The sequence below is a fragment of the Frieseomelitta varia genome, unplaced genomic scaffold (genome assembly GCF_011392965.1).
Source record: "Frieseomelitta varia isolate USP_RPSP 00005682 unplaced genomic scaffold, Fvar_1.2 scaffold_132, whole genome shotgun sequence".
NCBI classification, from domain to species: Eukaryota; Metazoa; Arthropoda; class Insecta; order Hymenoptera; family Apidae; genus Frieseomelitta; species Frieseomelitta varia.
In genome coordinates this window covers 32,758-55,384 of record NW_025108995.1, presented here as the reverse complement: position 1 = coordinate 55,384, position 22,627 = coordinate 32,758, and the positions used below count along the sequence as shown (strand labels likewise).

The window sequence follows — 22,627 nt, the reverse complement described above, 5'->3', positions numbered from 1 at the left end:
TTAAACGACATTGGTGCAAGATTGAATAGTAAAATAATATTCTCGATAACAGACTGGAAATTATTTCAATGTGTTTAAACAATTTCCACGATTTTTCTGTTCCTAATTAAACATTTTACAAAAATTTAACAGTGACTGAAATAGTAGATAGTCTACATAAATAATATATGAAACAGCGGAGATCACACTTACACATGCGTTACCCTAGTTAAACAAAATATATACGAGGACCAATTAATCATACAATGTTTCTAAAAATTAAATCCAAAGTAATGGAACTTGTTACCAAAGCAACATTCTAATTAAACATCTTTAAAAACGTTAGAAGTTCAAAGACTCGAAGTAACCAACCTAATCAAAATCGTATTTCGTACTTCACACGGAGATATTCGTATCAAGCGATATAGCGTGCAATAAGCGATGCGGCAACGCATAAACGCGCACACGGTTTCACTGGTGAATCTCTCAATGTACATATACACGTTCATGTGTGTATGTACGCGCGCGTGTGCCTGTCGTGATTATGTAGAACGCATGTGGGCGAGCAAAGGGCACGGTATCGCGACGAAAGAAACGGTCTCGGGGACACGGAGACACATACTAATTAAACGACGGTATTGTCTGGCTCGTTGTGCAAAGACATGCTAATTACATTTCGAAGGAGAAGTCTTTTTTCGCCCCATAGACTTGGCCATGAATGAAGCGCGAATCTCGCGCCCGTTTTCTTTTTTCCACCGAATGAAAAGGATCTCTCCGTTGCTCGCTCCTCGCTTCTGTCTGTCTCTCGCGGGCTCGTCTCCTCTGAATCGACCGGCTGCTGTGTACCAGTTCGTACATCCACGGGACCGACCCTAACGTCACCATTGTATTCCACGTACATGCACGTACGCACCCGAACACGCGATTCCTTTTAAAAAAAAGAGAAAACTACTCGGCTCGTTTGTGCCTTCTCCTCCTGAGAAGTCTTTTTCCTCCTGAGCGATGACGATGATATCGGCCACGATGATATCGACCACGATGACGTTCATGGGCTGTTGACGTTTGCGTGCGAACTATACACGCTTCTATTGATTGGTGCACGAGCTGATGATAAAGATATCGCGAACTTTACACTAGGCAATTGAATTAACTTTTCGTTTGAACGTGATTTTTGTGAGGACGAGTTTAAAACAGCGGACCTTGTTGACGCGACAGTTTTATAAAATTGCAAGAGTGACTCGATAGAAGGTGATAAGCAATTTAAAAAAAAAAAAAAACTAATGAAAGTAATGGAATAATGCATAGGTACCTATATTACCGATCGGTTAAGTAACATCTTTATTTCATGCTAATAAAAATTTACATTCACGTTGTGTTTTCTTCTTTTGCTCTGAATTGCAATATAATAAATATAATAAATAACTGATACGATTCTATTTACGAACGGAACGCAGTAGTGGTCATTTTCATTTTTTCTTCTTGTGCTGCTGTGAGTCCTAATATTCTCAAACACGTACCGTTCTCTAATCTAAAATTCGAAAACGAAATTCTAACTTCATTCATTCCAAATCTATCGTTTAAAGAAAAAAATTCAACGGTCACGCGAAACAAAACGATAGTTTAATTCGCTAGAACAAGCGACACACGTCACTTCGTATACCATTGAAACGAATAACAAAACGTCGATGGTGATAATTAGCGATCGAGGCTCGATAATGAGGTCGGTTTGTCGAGCGGCATTGTGCCGTTGGCCGGCTCGTTTCAATTCAACGCGTTTTGTTGTTATTTTGTATAAATATTTGCGGATTTTAATATGAAGTGACCGGTGAAACGCGACGGCATAATGCGAAGGTGATGCAATTTAATAGAAATTACTTGAAATTCATTAAAACTACCGGCGCGCGAGCATCGAAATTAATTTATGCCCGTCGGTGAAACATGCGCCGCAATAAAATCGAAATTATTATAAATTCCGATGCCGTTGCTCTTGACCTTGTTGCATCGAATTAAATGTTTAAACGGATTTCGAGCCCTCCCTCTCCCCCCCCCCTTTCTCTCTCTCGGCTTGATGCGCCGCTTCGAAAATGAGAGGAAAGCAATCGACAAGTACAGACTCTCGAAAACGCTTTCCTACCACTCTTCACTAATCGTTCTTTCACCGTTTCGTTTGTTCTTTAGATTGACGAATGACGACGTAACAGAGAGCTGGCTGGTGCGCGGATACCGGGACACAAGAGGTAAGTCGAATTATAATTTAAACAATGTTGGCAGTGATGGATTTCAACTCGTCTCAAATATCAATATGTAACTTTGAATTAAAATTCGACACTCGCGAAGCTACTTAAAACTTGATATTCTTGAAGTTTTTTTTAAATCTTGGAACTCTTGAAGATGTTAGATACTCTGATGGATATTGATAAAAAAATTAAATCTTTTTCACGGTATTTTAGACAATTAACTGCATAATAGGTAAGATGTAAAAAACGTTTTTATCTCATCTCGAGCTTTCTAACTATTCCAGAGTGTTTGGATTATACCAATGCTTCTAAAATATTAATTACTGCTATTTTTTTCACTATTCCATCTCTACAAATATCTTCCATTCTTTGCAATATTTTATTTACAAGAAGCATGAAATATAAAGAAGTTCGTGCAATTACTTATTTTTTTAAAAAAATTGTTTATATTTCAATAGTATCTATTGAATTATCTCGAATCTTTCAAGACTTCCAAAGACTATCAAGACTATCGTTCGATTCGAACAACCATCACTAATAATAAGACTAGTATTTCTCTCTTGACGACGATGCATTCGTAATTTCCTAAGTGTCGCCGGCGTGTCGCGTCGCTCGAAAAAAAGAAACAGAGAGGAAAAATAAAAGAAAATCATCGACCGCGCGTTAACAAGCGCGAAATTAAGCGAGCAGAAAAAACCCGCGAGGAAACTGAATGCATATTGATTACGCTCGCCTGAGAAGAAACGAGGGAAACCCCGGGTATTTATATTCGATGAAATATGTATCGCATTGACACGCCAGAAGAGCCTGAACGCAACACGTGTGAAAGATAGCTTTCAATCTGGATGTTTCAATATTTTTGTCTGCTCTCTGTTCCTTTCGACTTTTTCGGCCACTTTTCAGCCGTCTCGTTAAAATCTCGCCGAACGCTGCGCGCCGCTCACGCGCTCCTTGCCGTTTCATCGATCCATCGCCTCGTTGCAAAACGCCACAATCGGATCTTGTTTTGTCACGTGTTTATAATTAAACGTACATACACGTACAGAAAATACTTTGTAATTTTATCGATACACGCGAGCGCAATTGAACCGTAGTCATGACGTTTAACGATCGATACAGATTCTCGTCAATCGTCATTTATACCGAAATAAAAGATGGAATTGCGCCAAGGATATTAACAAAATTATTTTTACGCCGAGCTTATTGATCTAAAATGCATTCATACGTACTCGACAACGTGAATTTTTGTTTCGTTACCTTTGAATTCAATCGTTTCGGTGATAGACACTACGTGCAAGGGGAAACTTTTGTCATCGCTGGTACTTTGCAGCGTGTAATAGAATTCTTTGTGGTAACAAAACAACTCTGCGATGTTTTCGAAGCGACGCATAATCGTATTATCGATTGCAGAATAGTTTCGTATTTTTGAATTCACTTTGGCACGATACAAAGTAACCGAACAATGTTTTCTTTTTAATCGTTTTGTCCATTGCAAACAAATAATCGTGTTCGATTCTACGATTTCTGTTACGATTTTTATCACCTTTCAAATCGATCCGTTTAAATGGTACTACATTCTTTGCTGTGTGGGACTCATTCTTTTAAATATATTACAAAATATTTGAACACGTTACTTGAGCCAGTTAATTTATTATTATTATCTCAAGGTAAACGTGCAATAATGATAGAAGAAACGATAGATTGATTAGTATTTAAATCCTATGATAAATACATACGGTGTGTCCATCATACTTTTGTATAATATTGTTACATTTTTGCACAATACAACAAATTCTTGTTACGTTTCTCTTTGAGACAAAAAAAAAAAAAAAAAAAAAAACAAGAAAAGATTTACCAATCTCCCTATCGGTACTTTTAAAACTACACGCCGGACATAAGCTTATCAACTTTCTTTTCTTTCCGTCGACGAGATCTCGTCGCAGCAGTGAACTTTGTATCCTGGCAGGCAACAAAAGCCTCTGCCGTTTACAAGCCAGACGGAACTATTCATACGAAACACCACGCGATGTAAACGACGAGAGACACGGTCTTCCGTCTTCGGCCGGATGGATACCGGTGAACGGAAAGTTGCGTGGCCTACGGCTGCGGAGGCATCCGCGGCAAAAGTCTCTCTCTCCCTCCTTTCCTCCCTCTCCCTCCCTTCCTCTCTCTCTCTCTCTCTCTCTCTCTCTCTCTTTTGATTCGACCAGTGCATTTTAATTCCTCCCCGCCGTTGAGGCTCTCCGCCGTTCTTTTTTAACTTTTATACATCACCGGGCAGGATTATGCAAGCAAAGAGCCGAGGTCTTTCCATGACGCGGAGCGAATGCTTAGAATTTAAAATGCATTTCATATCGTTATGCTCTCCGCTTTCTCTTTCTCATCGCGCTCTTCTTTTGCCGGGCACCGTCTCTCGCTTCTTCGTACATCGCGCGCGCGGGCCGCCCGTCTCCTCCACTTTTTTTTTCCACCCTCTTTCTCTGAACGACCCACACCCCCTCTTGTACCGTATCTGTTTCCCTTTCTCTCTCTCTCTCCTTCTCTCTTTCTCTTTCTCTTTCTCCCGCCTTCCTTCTCTGTCTTCGTTCTACTCCTCTTTTCCAAGAATCAGTCCTCTTGCCCGCTACGTTCAACAGACGGCATATATGTCTTTATGAACGGTATGTGGAGTAGACAAGTGCATTAAAACCTCGGGCGTTAGTTCAAGCTTCAAGAGGGAGGAGGATGACTGGGTTGTAGGAGGGTGGAGATGGAGGGCTCCGGAGGACACACAAAGGAATGCAAAGTAAGAACCACGACCTCCGCCAACCCCCCGGTTCTCGCCGCTGCCCCTTCCATTCCGTTTGCTTCATCCGACCTCATCCTCGGCAACCTGCTCTTCCTCCTCCACTACCTCCGTCGTCACCAACCAACCATCATCGTATCTACCTCCTTCTTCACCGGTATCGTTCTCCTCTGCCGGAGGTTACAACGCATTATCGTACAAGGCGGTGGGTCCTCTCCTCGCCTTCCCTTAATTGTTTTCCACCCCCGGTGTTCCCTTCTTTTCCTCTCCCTCCTCGTTCTCACTCTCGCGGCGCTTGCTCGCTCCACCGCACTGTGGTGTTTCCACCGCGTTGTCTTGCCAGCTCCGTGCTCTCGAACGTTCCCGGACAAACGTCGTGCCCCCTCGTCGCGCCGCGCCGCGCCGATCACCTGAAACGACGCGGAAAGAGTGTTTTTTCCCTCCTTTGCCTTGGTGGATGGGGGACGCGACACTCGTCGCGGATCCACGAGTGGTCACTCGTCGGGCGCCGAATTCCACGCCTTCGGGCGCGATCATCCACGAGACCGTTCGACATCAAAGGCAGACCCCTTGCAACACTTTGTATCTCGTCGGTCGAGCCTGTGTAACCAAGAGAAACTCGGCAGTCCTGGTCTCTCTCTCCTCTTACTCCGATTCCTCCTACTCCTTCGTGGATGAAATAAGAATCAGTTTGGTGAATTTTGAGCACGCGCCCTCTCCTTCTTTCGCTTTGGTCGCCGAGCACCCGAGCGATTCTTTTGAGCGTGACTGATTAAAGGAGCGACGAGGTGTCGAAGGATCTCGCTGTTTCAATTATCGCGCCCGCTTCTCTCTCTCGTTTGCACTCTCGGTTCGAGGACACCGGTTAATAATCGGACGGTCTTTTACTGACGGAAATGTTGGCCGACTACTTTGAACACGCTGATTGCTGAATTTTTATTTTTTTACTACTTCACGACGGTATATTCATTCGCGGCATACACACGAGTTTCGAACTCCTGCGCGTGATATTAGCATGGTATGAAGAAGAATAGCGATACAAAGTTTCTCGTGTTATTTCTCATTCAGAAGAAACAGACTAGACAGACTAACTGGAATGAAATTTAGACGCCGGGTCACAAGTCTTGGCAAGTCTCGTTGTTCTCATTCATCGACAAAAAAAGCAACTCCAATATTTAAGTTATTCTTTTTCTGGAAATTACACCAGACGTATAAATATTACAAGAGAGAGAAAGATGTAGATTTCACGATCAACAATGCAGAAGCTTGTCATTCCTTATGAATTTATAATACAAGTTTGATCTCCTTTTTAGAGTAACAAAAAAAGCAACTCCGATATTTAAATTTTTTTTTTTTTCTACAATTATTACAGAAAAACGCAAAAGTTCATTACGAGTTCCAATGATTTGATTCTAATCGCTACTTTCAATTGCTACTCGAATTCTTCTCTTGTAGTGTCAGTGCTTTCAACCCTAACGTTAGTTATCCGAAGACAATCATCTCCCCTACTAAACGTGCCTAATGCGCAGGAGGCAGAAGAGATTCCTCGGCCGGCGGTCTTCTCACATTTCCGCGCTCGCTCGTACATATTTTTTTTTTTTTTCCTCTCGCGACGCGTTTCATTCGCGTTTCGCTCACCGATTACAATTTGCTGGCAAGTTGTTTGCCGCGCCAATTTATATTCGCTCAGCTCCCAGCACGTACTCCGCTAACGTTCGGTTGCTAGGAGACGAACCGGGCCGCGGTCTGCAATTGAAATTAATTTGGTTGACTTTTTGAAAGCGAGCACGGACAATGGCTCGTGCGCAACCCGAGATGCTTCTCGCCACGGTTTCCGGCGAAATTTCGCGTTCGATTCTGTTCGCCCTTTTTTTTTTTTTTCACGCGGCTCTCGTTTCACCGTCGTTACATTTGTGATTTAAGGAATATTTAATTGGCGAGAGGACGAGAAAAAGGAGGGGGAGAACAATGGTTAACAATTCGGGGAAAGGAACTTGCATTTGTCAAAATTATTTGCCAATAGGTTTATTGACGGAACGGTTCCGCCAGGTATTCGTGATGTATGCGTGAAGTGTCTATTAGCGAATAATTACCTGATATTTATCCATGTAAATAAATGTGGTGTTTGAATACGCTGTTTATTTCACTAATAGGTCAGGGAATCGAATTATGCTTCTGCTCCGATGGGGATAGCCGTTTTTAATTTACGACACGCGGTTACTCACATCACATAAGTCTATGTAGGTCTGTCAAAATTGAAAAATACGAGGAAAAGTGGATTTTAGAGATTTTATATATCCCAATGATGGTTAATTGAAATCTGATCAATTCTAAAATATCAGCACAGGTTATTTCTTTACGAGAATCTAAATACAATGGAGAAACGAAAGAAAAAACAGAAGAAAAGTAGAAATAAAATTTTTATTTCAAGTTCGTTTGAAGAAACTTTATAAGAAACTTCGTCGTTTCCTTGGAAGTCATATAACTTTGATCAATAAATAAATTAAATATTTAAATTTGACAGATGTAGATGTATATACAGACCGACTATATTTCTATTTATTTATTTATTTTATCTTCTTTTACGGTTTAATAATTTAATAATTCTGAGAATATATTAATAATATTCAAAAACAGTAGTTTGAGATTAAAGAAAGTTTTTTATCTTATGAATTCTTTTTTAAAAAATGCTCTTCATCTTTTTGATGTTCCAATAATAAATATAGAAAGTAGAAATGAAGAACATCGTAGAATTAGAAAATTTTCGCGAACGAAAGTGAAACTAAATATCCCATATATTATATAACACATTACGTTTAATCTAATGAATCATGCATAATATTTTATGGCAAAGTTATAAATATGAGTAACGCTCCTATAGAATTAAATTTACATTCGTTTAAAGGATGATAATATTTATTTAACATATTATCCAATTACTGTATAATTACTGTGCAATTATAATTATACGTACATAGAATAATGTACGAAATAATTGCATCCAATTAAAATTATAAACTCATTATTGCTTTTGGCGATAGAGAATAGAATGTTTCTTCAGTTTTAAATCAAAGTGAACAATAGTAAAAGTGGTATTAAATTGAATATTGAAACATTTGGTGACTAATTAGGTACAACGAGAATAAATAGTTATATGGACTATTAAAAATCAATGATTTTGTTTGTCATCGTGAACACTGACACATTTTCTATGGATCTGGAAAAAGCATTTTGCAAGATATTGTAAACAAAATATAATCAGCATTCAAAGTTAATCGCTATTTATTTATCATGTCACACTTATTTCATTTCTACTCGACACCATATAAGTTTTCAAAGATCACGGAGAGAGAGAGAGAGTCGGCGATTAGTGACGACAAGTTTCTAAAGTTTGGTCACAATTTCCCATTCCAGATCGACATCTGTTTAAGATGAAACGGTTCACCCTCGATTAACCTCGTCGGATGTGACATTTCTCAAACTCTCGTTAAGGATTCCACGGTTGTGCGATTCCAACCTAGCAACTAGTCGTTCCTCCAGCTCGATTAGCATTCTCATTTTCGAAGATATCGCAAGTTGGCTCCGTTTCAAGAAAATTAAAACCGATTGAATCGAAGCGAATATCGTCACTCTGACAAAAGGAACAGGATTAACCCATCAAGAATCAGTTCAGAACCAGATTATAAAATTTCTCTTTCGAGTGCTAACGTGGCCTCTAGTTTGAGATTTTTTTCTTTTAAATCTGATTCGTAATCCAAGTGTAGACGGGATGTTGTCTCTACGAAGTTAGTAGTAAAGAATCATTTTCTCTACTACATCTTTTAATATTAATATAATAATATTATTTTTCTGATACTGATTATTTTTCATTTATTGTCTGTGAAAAAAAAATTTCAAAAATTCCGCTTTCCATCACTGCGTCTTCCTAAATTAAGTTCTATAATTTTATAAAATTTCAAAAAAAAATTGTAACATTTACAATAACAACTATAAGGAAAAAAAATCTATAAAAAGTAATAACTGCATTAATGAATTTATTAACTCCTTAATGAGAAAATTAAATGAAATAACAGCGATCGTAGGCCGCGTGAAATTCGAACGGGCATGTTTTTAAAAGTGACAATTCGCCGCGCGAACGAGTTCACAAACACTTTCTTTCATCGGGTTTACGATCGTGCGCCGCCAGCGCACGGTGTAACGCAATTACAAAGCCGTAACATACTAATTCGGTTAATTCCAAATTATCACCCCTGATTTTACGCGTCGTCGAGCATCGTTAACGCGGTGGACTCGTGCGCGAGAGCGCAGGCGTGCTCGCGTGCACGATAAAAGCGATTCGCGTCGATTATGCATATGAGCGACGGAAACCGTGGCAAATTTTATTACGACAAACCAAACAGGCCGCGATCGCCGAGCGTGAGAGGCCCTCCACCGATTATAATGACGAAAATATTAATTCGCCGACCCTCGATCAATTGTGTGTATGTGTGAATCGTCGTTCTGTTCGAAAGTTTGGTTACCTGGTTGATCTTCACGAGAGTGCGATCGGAAAATTTTACGTATGAGGATTTCTTTCTTATCGTAAGAAATCCGAAACTTGGGGCAAGGTGAACTTTCCTTTCTTTCTTTCTTCCTTGTTATCTACAAATTACAAATTATTCGATTGACCTACTTTGCGAAAAATTTGAAAACGCAGCCTACAATATATAATCCGTTGATTCGCTACATGTACAGTAATTAAAAAATTATTCTGCAAAATAGCTTTAATTACAAAGAGGAGGAAAGAAAAATGTTAATTGGCAGAGCAGTGAATATCGAGTGTGAAGTCTGACAATGACCCCGAAAATGCGAATGTAAAGGTTCGTCGAACGGCAGACGACCTTGCTCCGATCGCAATTTCTGATATCAAAATACATCGATTTACACCTCTATTGTTCCTCGGCTCGAAATGTATCATAAAATAGCGGAATGTGTGAATATCTGCGACGCGTCCCCTGCTTTGTGTCGTTCAATCGGCCGACAGGGTTAATGGTTTTCTGAAAAATTTCTACCCGATCCGCAAAATCGCCGTGTTGTTTGCATTTTTTCTCGCAACAACATACAGATTCATAATCGAATCTGAATTTAAATCCCAATGAACGATTGAAGGAAATCTAGTGTCGATATCACGAATTGCATTTCAGTTGCGAATTACAACATAAACGTCGCAAGAGTGAAAATCACGTCAGATCGGTTGATTGAATTATCACTAGTGTTTGCAAAATGTAAAGTTACTTTCTGTAATAAGGAAGATCACAAACAATCTATCGATTTCATCAGGATAATACTTTATACCGATTTACGTCTAGAACGAACGTCCCAAGGATTAAACGTACAGGGGAAAAAGCAAAACGAAAAGAAACAATAAATGCCACGTGCAAAATAAATTTGGAATTTTTCAAACAGCGCAGCATTTAAAATTCAACGTTTCAACATTTCAAATGGTGGTAAAAGCGCTTTCAATGGCGCTTAAAACGCTCGATATCAAACAAATCAATCCAAGGCCGAACCAACACCCGAACGCGTTCTATCGTCGCGGATCGCCAAGCAACAAAAGAGCGCGACGTGAATCTCCGTGATTAGCGACAGTCAAGAACCAACACGAGGACCTGGTTTTCTAATCACGCGACGAGGCACGGGAGAGCCTTGACAACTTCCCGAGAGGCGGGGGCCCGGTCTCTAATTAATCGGGGACGGTTCGATGAGAAAACAGGCAACACCGGAAGCCGAAGATTTGCCGTGACTCCGGAGAACGCGAGTTAATTTCCCGGAGGTTTATAGGTGGAGCTCTTACATCACTGCTCGTCATCGTTACAACGACAACAAGAGAGAGTCAGCGGACAACAAGAGTGATTCCGCGAAGGCGTGCTGCGAGGTGGATGGAATCGCAACCGATGGAACGAAGGCGAGGCAATGGACGGTGAATATGGTAGTCGAGAATGGCGACCGACAATGGACGATCGGCGTTCTTCCGGAGCGATCGTCGTTTCTCTACGCCCATTGCCTGGCGAACGGGGCCGGATCTTCGCTCGCTGGGCCCCGATGGACGCGCGATTCCAGTCTACCCAGGTTGCCCGGCCAATCGCGACTTTCCAAACGACCAGAATAAAGAATGTGGATAATTGCAGCTCGCTCGGCGAGCCGCTAGCACGATGGAACCGATCGTCTGCTGCCTATGCAGCCGCCAGTTCTTTTCGAGATGGAGGCATCGATTTTTCCGGACGGACTCGAGAGCATCCATCCTCCTCGATATCGAGTTACTGACCACTTGGCGACGTATTATTGCTCAGAATGAGATGTCTAGGAACGATTTTGCTACGCTCCGGCCAGTTAGACGCTTATGCGATGGCTATTTCTCGTCAACGTTTGCTATCGGCGGGATTCTTGAATGGGAGAAATTGATTCTCCAGTTGCGTGCAGTTCAGTTACTCGAGAGTATTGTGTCTGGACGTTTCGACATATTTATGTGGACGGTAAGTTTATTGGTATCGTGGATTTTCTTCCGGCATGCTTGGTGATGCTGATGCGTTATTCGTTCAACATACGTTTTGGAGTCAGACATTTATGTTATGGTTATTTCTTTCTAAATTGAACAGAAGTACGTAAATAGGACTAGATTTTTTATATGTATCTATTATGTACCTAATCTGCTCGAGAACTTTGTAAATCTAGTACAAGTTAATTATTAGAAGTTAAACTTAATATCAGTTGCAGTTCGAAAGAATTTTATTAAATGAAATCATTTTCCGGGAACGATTTTATCACTCGTACATATTTTCATAAGTTATTGTATTTCTACTAATGATACTTTGAAACAAACTAAGCTAATGTCTTCGATCAACTTAGCATCTCTGAAAAGTCTTCCCATCATGATTTCCATCCATCATCCTCCAAAACCCCCCCCAAAAAAAAAAAAAAAAAAAAAAGAAAAAGAAATAGAAACGTAGAAAGAAAGTATAAAGAAACGCGACCGAATTATGTCACGGTTTTTCACGCACGTAGACGAGCCATGAACGATAAATGGTGAAACTAGAGTGTTTAGATCACGGTATAATGAACGTCGTAGGAAGATTACGTTCGTGGATGGAGAGCCTATTTACATAGATGCGAGGGGTGTGCGTGGGTGGATAGGGTACCGGAGAATTGCGTCGTATGGGGGAGAAGTACGTTCGCTCATGCACTTGCACTCGCACGCATAACCGAGATTATGTGACGCGTGTGTCATGTGGTCGGAGGCTTATGAATCGTTAGTGACGGACACGTGAAGATGATTCTTTGTTCGCTGTCTTTATCGTCCGACTGATAAAGTCGTCAAGACCCGTCATCCTAGAAACCACGTGCACTTGTTAGTTCCTAAAACAAAGAATGTTTTCTAAATAAGATAAAATTTACATGAATTTTGAAGGATTTCTATCTTCTAAATTTTTTCCCTATCTATCTGGAAGCAAATTTTCACGTTATATTTTTCTTTCACTTTAAATTGTACTCTATTGTTTATACAAATATTATTTTTATTAACACATACGTACTTCGCAATTACCATCGCCGTTTACGAGTTAATTAATAATCAATCGTATATGCGTTATCTATATGCTTTCCATTTTCCCATTTAAGTTCAATAAACCATTTGGTCGTAGTCCAAACATTTATTATATCAAGTGTTGAAATTATCAAGTGACAATGTCTCTCCTTCTTTAAAATCCAGAAAAAACGTAGGTGTGTCAGAGAGAGAGAGAGAGAGAGAGAAAGAGAAAAAAGCCCGGTCAAGGAGAGTATATCGCCGCGGATCTTACTATCGTCCGGCGATATTTCCGGTTCCTGCCCAAGAAGCGTGCTCCCGAAGATAAACGATTTATCGCCAGGCGAACCGGACCTTTCTGTCGCGAGCAGAACGACGCAAGACGGCGAATGACAACGCGGGGACCAACTGTCGGCGAGATAATTAACGAGAGAGGAATAATCCTGAATCACAACGTTCTCGAATGCGAGCGAAACGTTGGCATTTCCTCTTCGAGCGAACGCCAAACGGATACGCATTGTGCGCACGGTTCTTGCGCGGTGTTTAAAGACAATCTCTCTCTCTCTCTCTCTCTCTCTTTCTCCTCGTGAACATAGTGATCTATAGGGCCCTAGTTGGTACGCGTCTGTCGCGTTTTCTTTCGCTTTTGTGCGGCCGCGAAGGACAGATTCGTTGAATAGATTCAGCCGCGTTGGCGCGCGCGACAAGACGCCCGATCGGAAAGCTGTCGTCCGATCGCTTACGATATTTTCCATTCGCCGGCCGTCCACCCTCCCCACCCACCCCCCGTCCGGCCCCCTGGCCACGAGTATTGATCGGAATCTCCGGTTTTTATGGAACTCTCTTCTCTTCTCGCTCGGCCTGGATAACGCTCTCTCCGCATCGAACGATAACGCAACGAAGTTCGCGATTCGCCACGGCGGCAATCGGAGTGGGTACACAAAGATGGGATTTTCTAGATGAGTCAGATCGCATTTATAAGCAATGTTTCAGTTATTTACAACCGTTCGGCGTTCACGTCAGGCGAGAAATCTCTGACGCGTGCATCGGAGCGCGTGTGCCTGGAGGCTTGTCGGAAATTTCGCAATTTCACCTTCGCCATTTCGCCCCCAATTTCGATCGTTCAGATTATCGGATTAGGAGAAAAACATTTTAAAACCTATCTTTCCTATTTGCTATTTTTCTATTTATTTTACGGCGAGTAGCTACGTTCTCGTCGTACGTCGTCGGTATGTGACCGAAATCAAGTCGACGGGATTAGTAGCTTTCGTACCACGCACAATTGCATGGGGATTTTCTGTTCCCCAAACTTTGCGATGAAACTTGTTACAGCAAATCGAATTATTTATTTTCTTTCTTCAAATAGATGTTGTATATTTTTAACACACGCACGATACACGATGATAAAATCACAAAAGTGTTTGAAGATAGAAAGACGATTAATATTCAATTTTCATACAATACGAGTGCCAAATAAAAATACGATTCTTATGTTATAATACATAGAACAGATACACATACGTGTATCTATATACTCGATTCCTCGGCAAGAGAAGGATTAAGGATCGTAGACGAAGGATGTACTCTCTAATACAGAACCACGGGACTGTTAAACCAAAAAATGTTATAATAGGAAAGGAGCGAGGAGGGGAACCTCGACGAGCATAGAGAAACTCATTTTCGAGCGGCAGACCATCGTTCGACCGAGTCGAGCCGAAACAAAACGACGCTCCGATTGGCTGCATTTTTCGCGAAGTCTTGGAATTCTGAAGTAAGGAGCCGAGTTGCCCTCCACGACGGGGAGGAGGAACGACCGGGGTGTTCGATCGGGAAAGAAAATCCAACGTGCACGAAGGAATTTCTAGGCATCGTGGAAAAGTGGTGAGGGAAGAGGAGACGGAGGCAGGCTGCATCGGCGATTGCAGAAGGGAAAGAGAGAAAGAGGAAGAGGAGGAGGATCGGAACGGTCGAGCCATCGGGCCGGCTCGTCTCATGACTCGCGGTATAAAACAATATTGATTGGTCGTACAATGCGGGTGGGATTATGGGGTGGATCGGTCGCGGGGGGACGGAGGGGGTGGACCACGGTGCATTGTGCTCGCTGCGTCCGGTCAAACTTTTCATCGTCCCTCGCAGCTCTCCTCTCTTTTCTGCCTCTCCTCTTTCTTTTTCTGTCCGCGCTCACCGACCTCTCTGTCCCTTCCCACCCCCTCCCCCGTTGCCCTTCCGTTCCTCCCTTCGCCCTTTCCTTTTTTCTCTTCTTTTCGCCCGAGACCCCCGATAATTATTGCAGACTGTCTCGGTTTCGTTGGCCGCCCCGCCGATTCCACCCGATTCTCGCCAACCTTGCTGCACGCTTCTCAACCATTCCACCCATCATCCCCGCCGATGCTCGAGGAACCAGTTAAGACGTCGGGTTCGTTGCCAAGAAATCGTTCGATCGCGTTCGTTGACGATTTTGACGATTGTTTCGAGCAAAGGGAAGTTGACGAGTTAATTTGTATGATGAACTGTTGTAAAGGGTATTCTTGAAAACTCCGGAGGGGTAGTCCTACGTGGGAAGATAAATCGAGAAGAAAGAATAAAGTGAAAAGGAAAGTGTTTCTTCCCTTTTGTACGTTTAAGCCAATTTTATCATAATGTCAGTTTCCTGCGTGATTTAATCATTTCATGTTCGATATATTAACCAACGTTTCTTCTTTAAAAAAAAGAACCTTATCAATACCACTACACTACACAAAAGTAGGCAAATTACTACGTTAACAATTATATGAAATTCTACTTTGTATTTACTAATCTTGTATATTTTATGGTACTAAAATTTAATAATTTTTCAAGTAAATTATTTTTTCAAATCCTTGATTGATAATGTTATTCAATAAAATTACTCTCGTATTCAATTTTTCCCATAAAAACATTTAATTAAAACTCAACAATTCTTCAATTCTAAATTATCCTTTCGAATCCCTGATTAACAAGGTTGCAATTTTATATTATTACGTACGATCAAAAGTCATCGCATCGAGAGAACATCGTAGTGCTACATTCGAAACGACAATCACCTGTAGAAGCCGATGTACCGGCCTCGTATTAAAAAAAAAAAAAAAAAAAAAAAACAAACAAAAAGAAAAAACAATTTTTCCGTGGAAAAGTATTACAGAACTTTGGTAATATTTAAAGCTGTTGTGCCGTCGATTTCGTCGAACGGTATGCGGAAACTTTGCAAAACTAATATCACCGTCGGACTCCGGCTGACAAAGGCTCGTCCCGGCGACACCACGCATACGTTCCTTCCACCTACACACACTGACATTTTATAGACGCTCTCGCGCAAACACACGCGTTGTGTACACTTGGATTACTCGCAATTACGCTTCGTAGATCAGATGACTCTTCTCAGGCAGCGCCTTTATTGCGGCTTTATTAAACGGCGATGGCGATGCGATTGGTCGTGGATCCTATAGTGCTCTATAGTCACAAAGTCTGAAGGCGACGAATACAAGGAGACGCGACGGAAAATAAAAAAAAAAAAAATCATCTGTGTGATAGACTCAGAAAGGAACGTGCTCACACTCGTTGCACGATAAAGAGAGAAAGGGTTAAAGAAAAAGAGAGGAGGAAATGACTCACGTGCGTATGTTTCTTGCCAATAATCGAATTTGCAAATCGTCGGTCTAATATTATAATTTTACGCGTGTAAAAGATATTTGAAGAATCGAAGAGATTTTATGAATTAAACTCATTTCTTTTTTGGTTTATATTCCGATTTTTCATCAATTTCCAATAATTCCAATTATATCTCATATCCAATGTCAATAACATCATGCTGAATCCAAAACATCATTCAAGCAAGCTGTATATAATTTTTTCTCAGTTTCTCGTAACATTCAAAAGACTGATTTGATTTTTACACCAAGGTCTTCAATTAATATACAGAATAAACACGCTAACTTTAGACAGACACGATTGTTCAAATTCCAGACGTCCGACATACAAAACGGAACATCCTGAACAGTCTAACACGAGAGAACGGAGGAAAGGCGAGACGATAGAGTCGGCCGGATCGCACGAGCTTCGAGAAACTCACTTTGAAAAGCTGTAAAACACCTGAAACCGTTGCTTCTACTTCTCCGTGAAAATAGCGGCTTTCCAGCCGTAGAGAGACCGAGCCCCAAGTACAAGTATCGTGTAGCTACGCGATAACTGTAGCGCACGGCCGCGATACTTCTCCAACAGGTTCCGCGAAAGCGGACTCGAAGGGTACACAGAACACGAGAAGCCGTTTCTATGACCGGCGATTGCTCTGGCCCACGTATGAGAGAGGAAAGTCAGAGGAATCGGCGGCAAGGTGCGCGCACTCCTGGACCGTGGCACCGGAAAAAGTCGAAACTCGGTAAACTCTCCGCGAACCGCGTAATGATACACACGTGTTATGACCAACTTCGCTACTTCAGACTGGCCGCCTTGTTACTATGGGCCAGGCTCACAAGCAGCCAGCTCGTCAAATTTTCCAAATATACCGGCCAACTTTTACGTCGTCGTTTTCTTTCACGTCCTGATCCGTCCAGGCAACTGACGACAACTTCTCATGGGAAGCTGTCTCTGCGAGATGGCTTCGCTGACGTTCTCCGATAACGAGCCAGCACGAGTAGTATCGCGGCTACAGAATTTTATTCTCTGTTTGTTTAATCAGATAATTTTGTTCTCCGTGCGAACGTTCCGCGAGAGAGTGGTAGATACTTTACTATGAAATCATACTTGGAGACATTTTCTTTTCGATTGTTTCAATTACCCGGTAATTAGTTGAAGAATTCTAGATTAATTTTTCCAAACGCTCGTAATTACCGGAACGTTGAGTTTTATGCATTTGTAAGAAACTTCAAAGTGAACGTTTTGCATAGAACGCGAGAAAGATATATAAAATTATCTGTAACATTCTCCTTTTTTCTCGTCACACTTTCAAAAAAACATGAATTCGAACAAAAGCCCACAGCCTAGTAATTACTCGGAAATTAATATCCAACCACAACCACCCCTTTCAGCCATCTATTCCTTATTAAAGCCAAGGAAAAGAAACGACCGGCCTGAACCGTTCATTTCCCCAGTTTCAAAATTTCGTGTATTCACCGAATCGATTTCTCTACTGGTGCACGATTCCGCTCGGTCCTCCCCTCAACGGAAGTGACAATCGAGCCTCGTCTTTGCTGTCGCCCCCACCCCCCGCCCCCCAAATCCGAGCGGTTACGCAGAGGGAAACGAAGAACGAGCAGTTCGATCCGCGCCGAGATTGTTTCGCGAACGGTTCGACGTTTCGGAAGAAGGGTGGACATTCTTGGGAGCGGCGCGCAGTTTGGTAATTTATTTCTTGCCGGATCTCCTGACCACAGGATGCCTGGCGAGGGTGGCGGCGCGATGCTCAGGTTCATTCCCGAACTGAACTCAGTTCGGCCCGCGTTGCCAACTATTTTGGAATTAATTAAACTATCGAGGCGACCGAGTGTGTACGATTGAATCGTTAATTAGCAACTGCCCTCCCGTGTTCGTCCCTTCGTGTAGATACGCGACTAGCACGTCCCTTTATTTACACTTGTCACGCCTTTGAATGAGCGCGCGCGCGCGCGCGTGGCGATTTTTTCGCGTGCATCCCTTAACACGTTTTATGGCGTTTTGTGTGGTAAATTCTCGCGAATTTGACTAAACTGATATATTAACCGATATTATTATAAATAATCTGCAGTTTAAATTCATTGAAGGAAAGAATTCTTTTTTTTTTAAATATACAAGGCGTGTCTGAAGTACGAAATATATTCGGAGTGTAATAATTAACTAATTTCAGTAAGAACGATAGTAAATATTCTGTAGTTGAAATCCACTGAAACAATATTTCCACGTACCATTATATAGCATAATATGTATGTATATCAACACACGCGAGATATTGAGTTTGAAAAATAAAACGCGTACCTATCTGAGACACGAAAAATTCCAGACATTCAATGTACACTTCACAGCACTTGCGCTTCAAAATACAGCTATGGCTCAATAAAAACAACTAGGTGAAAAATCAAATAATAAAACCAACAATGGCAAACAACAGAGCATTGTTCCGCGGCACTCGACTTATAAATTCCTTACCCAAGAATGTACAAATCCGAAATCAATAGCTTGCTCGATCAAAATCTAAAGCAATTAATTAAAACTCTAATAACCAGACTGCGGATTTTTATGCATGCAACGCGAAAGAATACACGAGATGTCTAAAATATTTACGCAAGCCTTATCATTTTTACAAATTCTTAAAAATATGAATTTGCATGAAAATCAACAGTCTACCAACGACAAACACTGTCTCCTCGCCGCGAGTGTTGGTCAAAAAAAAAAAAAAAAAAAAAAAAAAAAGAAAAAGAGAGAAAATCTCGGAGAAAAATCGCGACTAATTGCAGCCGGTGGCTGGTATATCCTTTGAATACGCCGGCGTACTTACACGCGAACGAAAAAAAAAAAAAGAAGAAAAATTATTCGGCCGTGGTCCTGCCGCGATTTTCTCCGCAGCCTTTCAACCGCGAATTATACCTGCACCGGCGCCGAAAGACGCGCAAGATTGTTAAGAATTACACAATGCCGCGCGACAAATGAAGCGTTTCAGGGGAACGCGAAGTCCACCCCCGCGCCTCGTGGGCGAAAACAAGGGGGAGCGAGCCGGAGTTTGAAAAACGAGGAAAAAAAAAATCACGAGAAGAAGAGAGAGAGGAAGGGAGTTAGAGAGGAAAAGAGAGATGGTCCGTGCGGCGTACGAGCCTCGGAGCTCCATCAAGCCCTTCGAAGGGTTATGAATAAGGGATGAAGTTCATGCGTAGCGACGCACATACGCCGCCGGTGTCCACGCATTCATACGAACTCGGCCGAGTTTAAGCTCGATTGTATGCCGGTAAACGAATAAATGTGCAAATTTGACGAACCAGCCCCACTCTCCCTGGCCTGTCCTCTCTCTCGTCGTCCCTGTCTCCCTTGCCATCCTCTACTCATCTATTGGAAAACGGACGCGCGTACAAGCACGCCTGTCAGCAACGAGTGTACGTGAGAGAAAATAGAGAAAAAAAAAAAAAAAACAGATGGATAGACGGATAGATAGAGAGAAAGAGGGAAAAATTGACAGAAAGAGAGAGAGAGAGAGAGAGAGAGAGAAAGAGCATTATGCGCGTGCATCATACGTATACATACGCGTAGTATACTTTCGAGAATTTTTTCTGGTCGCGACCGTAGGTCGGTAAGGGAGTGTGGACGCGTTTCGCCGGGTTTTCGAGGAAAATTCGACGTGCATCCCAGAAACAAGTGCGTATGTGCGTATGTACGTACGTACATATGTGCACCAGTGCATACGTGGATATATGCACACCGTGAATATATAAATGCGTACGTATATAAGCCTAGACGTACACGTATGTACACGGTATACGTTAGTGGACTCTCGAGTGGTGGTGGATGTCGACGCGTAGATCGGCCCTGATGGGCGCTTGCTGGGCGTTTCTACGCGCGGAGTCGTGAATAAAAATAATTAACGGAAAATATATACGAACGTCGAAGCGGCGATTGATTTACGGGAACGCGCGAAGGTACGAGGCGGGACCCGTAATTTCGCAAAAACCGCGTATCTGCGGGCTCGGCCTCGATTTTTGTTTTTACCCCCGGACCAACCAGATCCACTGCACACCTCGAGCCTCTTCTTCCTTCTCTTTCCATTCTTCTCTCTCTCTCTCTCTCTCTTTTGTCTCTCTGTTTCTATTTCGCGCTTTCTCTTCCTCTCTTTGTTTCTCTCTGCTAGATACACACGTATAAACACAAGAAGTGCGTGTGTGGCCGCGCACGCGAGTGTCCGAGCCTGTACAAATTTACGTTTGCGCACAAGCGTTTAGGTGTGCGTGAAATTTTTTTTCCGCTATTCACCGCTCTCTCAAACCGGTCCGCGGATTCGCCGGTCCATGATATTCGTTGCCGCGGATATTGCGGATAATTAAGCGATAGCTTTTTGCATTTAATCAAATACACTTGCTGATGATCCAAGGATACTTTGCCCACAGACAATCGTTTTTTGCAGCGTCAAGAGGGTTTTCGCGTTTTGTTCGACCAGCCGGTTTTTTTTCGGCGTTTATCGTCAAAGCGAGATAGAACGAAGGGTGGGAGGTGGGGTTCGTTTGTTTGTTCCGCGAGAGATCGATATACTTTTTGTCGACTATTTAATCATCGAATCTCCCACTTCCTCCTCGCCGTCGTCCCCGTCTTTCTCGCGTGAATTTACTTCGAATTAAACGATCATATTTTGTAAAATCTACTATTTGTATACTGCAAAATTTATATTGCGTGTGTTTGATTATTGACTGATATCTCTGTACCCAAAGTACAGCTCGACTCTTTGTACTGCGTGGAAACAGCATGGCTTGAATTGTTTAAAATGTTACTGGTTTTAATTTTAGCGCGTTACCATCCTTCTTACGATAATTCACGAATCTACTAATAAATTCTAAAACTTAACAACCTTTTCAAATGCAATAGGATAGTTCTTTAAAGAGACAATAAAAGAAATTTCCAAACACTTGTCGATAAATCTAATCAAACGTCGCTCGAATTACGTACTCTCTCCGGCACGAGCATTAAAACTCTGAATTGACACTAATATATCCAAGTGTACGAGCGTGTAAGCATTACGAACCATAAATTGCGCGTTTCGCTCGTGACTGCCGGTGATTAGCTTTAAGAGACGTAACAGGTTTACACGTTTAAGTAGTGTAACTCAAGGCAAAACGTCACATAATCTGACAAAGCTCTGGCTGACGTATATCCTCGTAAAGAAGCGCATGCGCGCGCGATCGTCCCGCGGAGAAAAGGGTTTCGCTAATTAATCGCTCCTTTCTTAATGTAATACCGCGATTGTTCTCCGTACAATCTTTCCTGTTCTCGTGGATTCTCTCGTCCGGCCACCGTAAAAGCCATTCTTCGTTGGCCACGGTCAGCAAACACCGAGGAAGAATAAATACGCCGCCCCGGTGCTTCTCTTTCTTCCAAGATAATAACTTTTTTAATTAAAGGAACCGCGCGGCTAGCGGAGCGCAACGGAGAAAACACGCGGGCCGCTGGCGAAAGAGAGGAGAAAAGCGGAAAGCGATGACACGGCGTGTCGCGTGACGTAAGGCAGATAGCACGCCACCGCCGCGTTGCACTCTGCATTATCTTATCCTCGAGAGGGTGGAAGCAGTTTACAAAGCAACGGGCGCGAGCGAAGCGACGCGAGCCGAGAAGGCGATTTAACGCCCTGAACGACTTTCTCACCCCCCGGACCTAGAGACACACAGACAGACAGACAAAGAGAGAAAGTGGGGAGCGGGGGGGTTGAGAAACGAAGCACGAGGCGCTAGAGAGAACTAAGAACCCTGGAACGTGGCAGGGCAAAGAGAGAAAGACAGGTCGATAGAAGAATAACCCGGCCGAAGAGGGACGGAAGACGAGTCTTGTAGACATAGGGCTAGGGTGCTTAGTTCGCCCGGTGTGAAAAGCGGAGAAAAGCGCAAGAGATCTTTTTTTTTTTTCCTTCTCCAGCGGGCTCTGAAGTAAGTGGCTACATCGTACATAGCACCGTAAGTCCACAGGTGTCCGCGGACAATGACTCGCGTCCCTGTTGTGCGTCTGCACATACACACGTGATCTCGTTGGATAGAACCTGCACCCGCGTGATCGTCCACCGTGCGTGTGCGTGTGCGTGTGCGTGCGCCCGCGTCACAGATTCGCAGCCTGTGTATACATGTACATATATCACTGCATACGTGCCTACGTGTACGCGGATCCTTCGAAGGGGTTGGGACTACCCCGGAGAAAGTCTCTTAATTTCCGTGCTTCGGGACAAAGGGGAAAAAACGAGCGCTCGAGAAAAGAGCCGAAGGTAGAAAGAGGGCCGTCCGACGTTTCTCTCTCTTTCTCTTTCTCTCTCTCTCTCTCTCTCTCTCTCTCTCTCTCTCTCTCTCTCTCTCTCTCTCTCATTCGTTCACTCAATATCTACCTATGTATGTAACGTTCTCG

At 42.5% G+C, this 22,627-nt stretch overlaps 1 long non-coding RNA gene across 1 annotated transcript in view; it reads left to right on the top strand.

Moving 5' to 3' along the window:
- LOC122530143 overlaps positions 1–22,627 on the top strand; it is a 57,819-nt gene that overhangs the window by 19,321 nt on the left and 15,871 nt on the right. Inside the window, exon 2 of the long non-coding RNA XR_006306918.1 lies at positions 2,158–2,216. This is a non-coding gene — a long non-coding RNA (uncharacterized LOC122530143). The remainder of the gene's footprint in view (positions 1–2,157; positions 2,217–22,627) is intronic.